The sequence below is a fragment of the Triticum dicoccoides genome, chromosome 3B, assembly GCF_002162155.2.
Source record: "Triticum dicoccoides isolate Atlit2015 ecotype Zavitan chromosome 3B, WEW_v2.0, whole genome shotgun sequence".
In the NCBI taxonomy this organism is placed as follows: domain Eukaryota; kingdom Viridiplantae; phylum Streptophyta; class Magnoliopsida; order Poales; family Poaceae; genus Triticum; species Triticum dicoccoides.
Genome location: NC_041385.1, coordinates 677,724,830 through 677,734,728, shown reverse-complemented (window position 1 = coordinate 677,734,728; position 9,899 = coordinate 677,724,830). Strand labels below are relative to the sequence as shown.

The 9,899-nt window shown below is 46.5% G+C and overlaps 1 long non-coding RNA gene across 1 annotated transcript; it reads left to right on the top strand.

Moving 5' to 3' along the window:
- The first annotated feature begins 5,302 nt into the window (after nucleotides 1-5,302).
- On the top strand, nucleotides 5,303-6,440 carry LOC119281816. Its single transcript, XR_005138558.1, has 2 exons — nucleotides 5,303-5,785; nucleotides 6,078-6,440. It is a non-coding gene; the product is annotated as an uncharacterized LOC119281816 (long non-coding RNA).
- Nucleotides 6,441-9,899: the final 3,459 nt, after the last annotated feature.

The following is a 9,899-nucleotide window of genomic DNA, read 5'->3' as shown; positions in this document are numbered from 1 at the left end:
AGACGTTGATATTTTCTAATATAAATTTGAAGAAACTTTGAAAAATTTAACTTCAGACAAATCTAATATGCGAAGTAAAACGGATAAAGGGGGTATTTCATAATTCATATGTATACGTGGCCACAGAAATGCCATGGTTCAAGAGTAAAAATTGGCAGTTGGCTTGCCACCCAAAATTTGGCCGTAAGGATCTCAAACGATAAAAATGAAATTATGAGGACCTGACTGAAAAGATGACGCGTGAAATCCTAATTTTTTGGATCTCAAAATATCAAATGAGAACTTTGAGGATCTTTTATATGACCAGTAGAACTCATGTACTTGTGTGGGGTGGTAGGATCTTTTTTTTTTGCGATCAAACTTGGGAGCTTTATTCAACTGAGGCACTCCTAGCATCATCAGCCAGTAGGCTAGTGAGCAGGAAGGAAGGTCTAGTGTCAGTCCAACTCTCGGTTGCCATCAGTGTGCATGCATGTTTAGCGCAAAGATGGGCCGGTAGATTGGCTGACCTGTTTACATGTTGAATACAAAAAGAAATAAAGTTGGTAGCTAGCTCACCAATTTCTACAAATAAAGATGCCACAACAGAACGACTATTATGGCGAGATTTCCAGAGGTTCATTACCTCCAGGCAGTCTGTCTCCATAATCACATGTGAGAACCCGCGCAGTCTCGCAAAGATAACTCCATCCCTCAGCGCCATGGGGTTTGCTCCAAGCTCCCAGCAAACGAGTGTCAGAACGAGCAACTCCTCCTGCACCACACTGAGCCAGGACCGAACTCATCGCTGCATCTGTATTAATTTTGACCACCCCCGATTCCGGAGGCACCCAACCGTACCTCGGTAAAATCGCAGCAGCAGAACTCGGTATTTCCAAGACGGACAAGTCTTCCTTGATCCTCCGAACAGTCGTCATCGGGTCCAGTTTCTCACCGTCGTGCGTAATTCTGTTTCGAGAATGCCCAATCGCCCACATAACGGAGATCATCTGCGCCCTCTGAGTATCTGTGAACTGTGGGTCTTCTAGAATGTCCCGAGCCCACGTATCCGGATGTAGTCGTGGCCGCCTCACACCCAGCCAGTCATAAGCTTCTTCCCAGAACATCTTCGCATGAGTGCAATGCACTAAAGCTTGCATCAAGTCCTCATCCATTGCAAAACACACTTTGCATCTACCAAGTGGTTGTATATGTCTATGCCGAAGAGTGCATTCATCTGACAGAATCTTCCTCACAACTCGCCACCAGAATACGCACACTTTAGGCAACACCTTAAGCCTCCATAATCGCTTCCACATCTGTCCTTCAGTCTGTGAAGTACTTGTAGCCGCCCCTTCCTCTAGAGCTGCACACTCTTTGCGAGTCACGAGAACATGGTACACAGATTTGACAGAGTAGTTGCCATTAACTTCATGAGCCCAAGCAAGAAAATCCTCCCCTCCGCCATGACGAAGTGGAATATTTAGTATCACTTTCGCTTCCGGGGGAATAAACACATCCCGAATCAACTCCCTCTTCCATGTCCAGTTCTCTTCATCTATAAGTTCACTTACCCAGGACAATGTAGTGCCCCCTGGTGTAACTGTCGGTTGAAGAGTTGACAATCCCGGGATCCATTTGTCTGCCCATATGGAGATGGTAGAGCCCGTCCCCACACGCTTCACAAGTCCTTCCTCGAGAGCTCCACGACCAGCAATAATGGCCCACCATACGGCCGACGACGAGCGTGGTACCACTGCATCCATGAACTCTCCATCAGGAAAATAGCGACCCTTCATAACACGGCTGCACAGGGATCCCGGATTTGTAATGAACCTCCACCCATGCTTCCCTAGCAGTGCCAAGTTAAACAATGGTAGATCTCGGAAGCCCATACCACCGTTAACCTTTGGGGATGCGAGACTGTCCTATGATATCCAGTGCAAAGATCGTCTGTCAAGGGAACCACTCCACCAGAATTTTGCCATGCAAGACGTCAACTTCTTGCATACCTTCTTCGTCAACAGGAAGCAGCTCATGCTGAAAGTAGGGATGGCCTGGATAACTGATTTTATAAGGATCTCTCTGCCCGCACACGCTAGCAGCCGTTCCGCCCATCCATTCATTTTGCTACGTGAGCTCTCCCCGATATGATCAAATGTACCACTAGTGATCCTCCCAACCGCGGTCAGGAGACCCAGGTATCTATCACTGAAAGCTTCCACCAAAACACCCAGAATTTGTTTGAGAGCTTCTCTTCTACTAGTAGGCATATTAGGTGAAAAAAACACCGCACTCTTCTCGCGATTGACTGACTGCCCCGAGCAAGAAGCATAGATGAATAAGATTCTATTCAATCTATTCGCACTCTCTGATGTTGCGCTTATAAAGACTAAGCAGTCGTCGGCGAACAAGAGATGATTGACCCATGGAGCTCTGTACGACACGCTTATACCTCTATCAATGTGGCCTCCTCCATAAAACTTTAGTAAGGATGTCAACCCTTCTGCACAAAGCAGGAACAAGAAGGGTGAAACTGGGTCTCCCTGCCGAAATCCTCTTGAGGGAGTGAAAAAAGGCATCAACTCGCCATTAACACGAACGGTGTATCTCACCGACGAGACACACTTCATAATCAATCGCACAAAGGTTGCACTGAATCCAAGTTTCAACATGATTGCTTCCAGATAATGCCACTCAACTCGATCGTAAGCCTTCATCATGTCCAACTTAACTGCATACGAGTAATTTTTCCCTTTCTTTCTTCTCCTCATCGCATGTACGCTTTCAAAAGCCACAAGTACGTTATCTGTGATGAGGCGACCGGGAACAAAAGCAATCTGTTCCTCTCCCACAACTATATCCATCAAAAGCTTGAGACGATTGGTAATCATCTTCGAAGCAATTTTATAGGGAACCGGACACAAGGATATAGGGCGATATTGTGAAATAGACTGGGGGTTCCGTACCTTGGGTATAAGAGTAATCGATGTATCGTTAAACCCTGGCGGAAGCTCCCCTCCATTAACAATGTCCAGAATAGCTGGCACCAGATCATCTTTAATAACTTCCCAATGCCTCTGGAAAAAACCTGCAGTGAATCCATCCACACCCGGCGCTTTGGACGGTGACATCTGAGACAGTGCCTTCTTCACTTCATCAGCCTTGAAGGGTTTATCTAGGGAAGTGTTCATCTCCATAGACACCCGTTCAGGCACAAACTGCAGCAGTTCATCCATCTCATGGAAGCCTTGAGTCGTAAATAATGCTTGGTAGAATGACTGGATCTCGGTTTTATCTTCTTCTTCAGTAGCACACATTGTCCCGTCAGCTCTCTGAAGGTTAGAAATTCTGTTCATACGTTTCCTCTGGGCTGCTTGAGCCTGATAGTATTTTGTATTTCGATCTCCCTGTCGCAGCCACGGCACCCTCGATCTCTGCCTCATCCATACTTCCTCCTGCCGAAGTGCCTCCCGCAGTTTAACCACCGTTGCTTTCTCCTCCTCGGAGGGCCCTCTCCCCACCGATTGTTTCCGAAGTATTTCAAGCTTTTTCTGAAGTTTTCTTACTGTTTTTGCGAGGCAGCCGAACTCTCGTGCCCCCAAGACCCCAGCTCCCTCTGCATACATTGCAAAGTAGCCGATATCGATGCAAGACCGTGCCCAGTATGGTTACGACGCCACATATCCATCACAACACTATCATAGTCAGCATGAGTCTGCCACACATCCTCGTACCGAAACTGTCGTGGTCCCCCTTTATTCACATAATCACGAGTTTCAATCAATACAAAGCAATGGTCTGATTCTACAGAGCTAATATGCCGTACACGTGAATGCTCATTGCGTTGTAGAAAGCCAGCATTTGCTACAGCACGATCAAGGCGGGCTTTAACATTAGCACCACCTGCCTGTCTATTATCCCATGTAAAAGGTACGCTAGAGAAGCCCAAGTCCTGCAAAGAACAATCCTCCAACACCTCCCGAAACGCACGCATCTGCCACTCCGGTCTAGCAGCGCGACTAAAGTGTTCAGTGCCGTGCTCCGTCTCGTTAAAATCGCCGACACACAACCATGCCTCATGTTGAATACCATGCAGTGTGCGCAAACACCTCCAACTGTGATGTCTTTCCTCACTTCTTGGGGCTCCGTAGAACCCGGTAAATCTCCATGCCGGAGCAGTATCATCAGCTTTCCGGACCATAACATCTATGTGACCAGAACTGAAATTTTGTAATTCAACCGTAACATCCTTGGACCAAAACAATCCAATTCCACCACTGAGACCAATACTATCAACCGCGAAACATCCCGCAAACCCAAGTGAGTGCTTTAAGCTTTCCAACCTTGTCGCCCTAATATTTGTTTCCATAACAAAAACCAGGGAAGGCCCTTCTTGCTTCACAATCTTCCGAAGCTCTCGAACTGCCTCGGGGTTCCCAAGCCCCCGGCAGTTCCAGCTTAGATAATTCATTGGCTCCGGCAGGGCTGACTAACAGCCACTGCCGAGTCTTCAGATGTTGGAGGCGTTGGTTTCTTTTTCTTAGCATCAGGTTCTACCAAAACTTCGGCCCCACCTTCAGTTTCAACAGAAACATCCTGCCCCTTTGCATTAAACAAAACCATATCCATTGGCGATGCTACTATTATATATGTTTGTTCCTTACCAGAATTCGCCAAAGCTAAGTGGTCTACCCTACGATACACTTGATTCTGATGGGGCCCTCCCTTTCGCTTGTTAAAATTCTCTCTGTTCTTCCTGGGAGAGGTAGCCTCAGCTGATCCACTTGCCTTATCCTTTTGGCCAGTCCCATCAGTCCTACTATTGTTAGCGCTCTGATGATCCTTTGATGAGCTATCCCCTGATCCACTAGGTTTCCTATCATCCGGTGCTCGCAGACTCGTATTGAACGGCAAATCTCCTTTCTCATCCCGGGTACCAGGTGTAGGACAAACCATATCAGCGTGGCCAAGACGACCACACGAGAAACAAAAATTTGGCACATGTTCATACTGCACATCGTACCACCGTATTGTCAATCTGCTTGGCCACCGCCAGTCCCCTAACTTCGTCCACCACCAGGGGGGTGGCTTCCTCCTCCGTGAGATCCAGTCTGTGCTTTCCTGGGGTGGTAGGATCTCAAAATATGAACTTGTGTGGGGTATATAGAAAATAGTAGCGTATCATCCTGATGAATGCTTGTCATGCATATAATAATAATTTACCGGGTGTCCCCGAAGGGACAAGACTGATAGCAGCGTGCGGGTTATAAACCGGTCCTGCTTTACCTCGCTAGCCGATGTGGGACAAACGATTGGCGGGCCGAAAGCCAGCGGATCCCATTTCCGATTGGAGTTCCTTGGGCCGTCGTCGCAAGCTCTAGCCGACCCCTCCTCAGCTTCTCGGCCGCCGCTCGTTCGCCACAGCGCCTCGCCGTCGCTCGCCGCCTCCGGCTTCTGGTCCGCAGATGCCATCCAGACCGTAGCTCCACCACCAATGGTCCGCGATCCCGTGCACCTGCTCCCTACGAAATGGAAGCCTGCGTCTCCACGAGCCGCGTCCTCCTCCCTTTCCCTCTCCGTGGCCGGCGGCCGCCTGCTCACGGCGCCGAGCAGGGACTAGCCGACGAAGAGGGGTCCAGCTAAACCCGGCCCGGGCGTCGCTCGACAGCGCCACGGTGCTCCTCGACGCCCCGTCGGGGCGGGGACGGGGTACTCGCAGGCGAGCTGCTACACCTCGCTGGGGCTCTTCGTGCTGTCCGTGCCGGGGCTCTGGTCGCTCATCAAGCGCTCCGTCAAGTCCAAGGTCTCTCCTCCTCCTCCGTACTTGCTTCCTTGCTCGCCCTCTGTTTCGTATTAGTCCCACAATCTGCCCCTCCTTTCCATCGAACCAAATTAGTCAAATAAGTTCCACAGTCTGTCCTCCTTTCCATCGAAACAAATTAGTCAAATAAGTTAAATCTGGAAAGTTAATATTGTTGGAGATGCCTTCTCCAAATTGTTCAATATACGTGGATCAATTTTGCAACGATGGATCTGTCCCTCTTTGAGGTAGTTACTTCATGCCTGCTTTCTGAACAATTGCTATTCTTGAATAGGATCTGTTCTAATTAAACGTGCATACACAGACTTCCGAAAATTTGTGGAGGGGGAGATGTGATTTATCGGCGATGAGTAAGCACTTTTCTTATTGTTTCAAACCATCATTTAGACTGACACGCACATGTTGCTTGCAGGAATGCGTTTGTTCATTTTTCTTTCTAAAAGGCAGAAGTTGTCAGCTGCTATGTTCTTTCTATCTGTGGCTTCCATAGTTACCTGATTCTTTCAATCCGTGTAGGATGTTTCAAATCATTGTTAGTCATTCCAATTTTAGCATCTCATAATGTGATGCATAATGACTTTCACCTAATATGAATACGATGATTTGTTGTAATATACAGATCATTTTCCAGATATGATGACCTGTTTGCAACATCTGCTTACTGTTTTTGTAGGACACCAGATTTCAGTACCCCCTTGAAATCATTTCTTACTCCCTCCGTCTAGGTGTGTAAGTCATCTTACGAAAACCAAATAATCCCAAAACACTTAGGCGCAGTGCATTAAATTCTACCTCGTTTCTTGTTTCTTGACATATTAACCAATAAGAGATATGGGGTGTGCATGCTTTTAATGACTTGAGACTACCAAACACGACATGTAGTGGTTAGTTCATTGCATGCAATGCTATTAATTAGCAAATGAACATTAAGTTCTCTCGTTTTCTCCTCCTCCTTGGTCACGGTGCACAACCTAAGATGACTTACTCACCTAGACGGAGGGAGTAGGTGATTTGTTGGACAAGTACACACCCAGATTTTTTGGATTAATAACGGCAGTGAGTTAATAAATGTGATACTGATATTCTTTGTACCTGATCTGATTTTGTGGGGGGATTAGTCTTGCTTTAAAAATATATGACATCACACAACAAATTGTTTGCTCATGTCCAAGATAAATAATGGATAAATAAGCATGGGCATTCAGTTTCGATTATTGAGTTTGGAGTTCGTTTTTGTCTCACTCAACCCTTTTGTTTGACCTGAATCTAGATCCAGATGTAAAAGTTTTGTACTGAATATTGAGCAAATGCTTGAACTCGAGTTGGATAGGATATGACATTTTGAACTCACATGCATTGAAAAATGTTTTCATGGTTAGATAATTTACTAGGCCATATAGTTTATCAGTAACCTTCTTAAGTACTTCCACTGAACCATCATGATTGACGACTACTTCTGATGATTTTGCAGTAAATGTCCTGCTTGTGCATTTATCATGTAGTTATACAGGAGAGCACACAAGCAATAGACTACATAGCTTGTGTTAATTTTCATGAGAAGTTTTTTCACGTATGAATAAGTTATATTGCCAGTTAATAAGTTATTAATAGAAGAGAAAAGTATATTTTTCGTCCTTCAACTCTCTTGAAAGTATACAAATGGTCCCTCAAGTCTAAAACCAGCGAATCTTAGTCCCTCAACTTTTGAAACCGGATAAATTTAGTCCCTCCTTCTGCTTAAGGTGGTTTTCATCTGACGTGTAAGCGTGTTTGACCAAAACTTGACACATACTCCGGGTTTGACCGCCACGTCACTGTCTCATCGAGCACCCAACACACCAAGCAGTCAGGCATTTACACAAACACTTGTTGGGCGCAGCAAGGAACTCCGGCAGCGGGCACGACGGCGGCACTCTGGGCGGTGCAGGAGCTAGTAGGGAGAGGCTGCACGCTTTTGGGGAGCCAGCTGGGTGTCCGCATGGCTGGGAAAGCAAGCATGGGCACGCGGGACGGCCGAGGCTTTTCCGGCGATGGCTTCCAGCGGAGGTGACGGGTGGCGCTATGCGGGCAGCTAGATGGCACGGGGAGGAGGCTTCAGGAGAGGAGAGAAATAACCAGCGTATCACTAGAGCATGGCTCGGACGCGGCGGGGAAGCAACGAAGTGACGACTGCGTCGACGGCAGTGGGAGGCGGAGCACGGGCTGGCGTCGGGGTGAGGTCGAGGATTAGGGCATGGCCGATGCTCCACGGTGGAGTGGTGCTCCAGCTATACACGTAGGTTCGGATGGTCCAGCATGCTGCTTGCAGGCCAAAGGGGTCTCCTGCAGAAGAACCAGCCTCCTCGCCCAGAATGGTAGGAAAATAGAGGAGAAAGCAAGCCAGTGTGACATCCTACTGCTGCTCTTCCTTGCATGGGAAACTAAACTGTGAAAAAGCTGAGGAGAGAGATAAAAAAGATGCTCATCAATGATGGCAGCTTGGTATCACATGTTGGGCAACTGCTAGATGAAACCACCCTCCTCACCCGTTCGTGCATTCGTGGAGGCATGGGGCAGCACCTAGGTGATGCCTTCATTGTACATGCCCTTAGGGGCTGCTCAGAGAGGACGCACGAGCTTTGGTTGGGACGAAAAGGGCCTCGTCACCGACGGAGATGCCGGGGAGCCCGGCGTAGTAGAAGCGTTGTTGCGCGGGCTGCGGAGGAGCTGCGCTTGTCACGGCCGGCTGGCAACAATGGTGGTCGCCGGCGAGCGAGCGTCTGCTCTGCCTTTTTTTTGTGTGCGTCTCTCCATTTGGAAATTTAGAGTACAAGAATCAACGTCAGCCTGTGTGGCTCGAGGCCTCGAGCTAGTTTCATGCAAGCTGACCTGATTGGAGGTCTCGTGTTTGAACACAAACCTCCTGCTTATTTTGTACTCTTATTTTATCTGTCCATAGATTGATGAGTGGGCCCACACGTCATCTTCTCAGTCAAACCTGGACTATGTGTCAAGTTTTGGTCAAAACCGCTTCCAAATCAGACGAAACCAGCTCAAGCAGTATGAGGGACTAAACTTATCCGGTTTCAAAAGTTAAGGGACTAAGATTTGATGGTTTTGGAGTTGAGGGACCATTTCTATACTTTCAACAGAGTTGAGGGACGGAAAATATAAATTGAGTTGCTTATCACAGAGTACAAGGCGTTCCTTTAGTTCTCATTTTCTCAAGGTGATATGTTGAAAACTTGTGATTATCACAGAACGACCTTTACATTGCTCTGGTGATGTCTATACATGTGCTTAACTTGGATGAGTCATTAACTGCAAAATATATTTCATGAACTCCGTAGCAGATATGTCGATTCAGAGTAATATAACAAGAGATGTTAACATTTGCTGTTGGAAAGACGAGCACTATTTTTTTATTGCAATCATCCCTTTGGACAGGATTTATGATATTTTTGCAGCATGCTACATGCTTCTCTGAATAACCATAAATTGGTGAGTTATTATTACATTTAAGGAGTGACGTATATGCTGCATGCTCCATTGGGAGGGAACATGATTGATTTTCACCGGGAGCAGAGAGTATGATGAGTTACTTCTACAGTGCTATGGTTCACAAACTGCAAATTGGTATCCTCTGAATTATCTTTGTTGTTGCTTTAAGGGGCTTCGAGAACTACTTGATTGTGAAGCAAGTCACTAGGTACTTCGAAGGTGATGAAACCATGATATGGAGTCAAAGAGGAGCAGCTTGTCGCCGCTGACTGTCAGCTTCGGAAGGAGAGAAAAAAGAGTGATTTAATGGTAAAAAAAAACTTGACAATGTTGTCTAATGTGCATAAAAATCCATAAGGTATATGTTAAACACAATTGATATTTGACCACTAGAATATATATGTCGTCTAATTATGTAACTTTGTACTGTCCTTCCACTTTCCTCCTTTTAGTAGTGAAAATTACGAAGTAGGGAATTCCACTACTGTTTGTGCATAAGAAAATAAAAAAAACATCACTGGAAAGTCTTATTTTATTTACTTAATTTAATTTCCTTAGTCATGTTTTGAAATAGTGGGAGATTGAAGTTCATGCTCTCTTCACACATGGTGGAGGC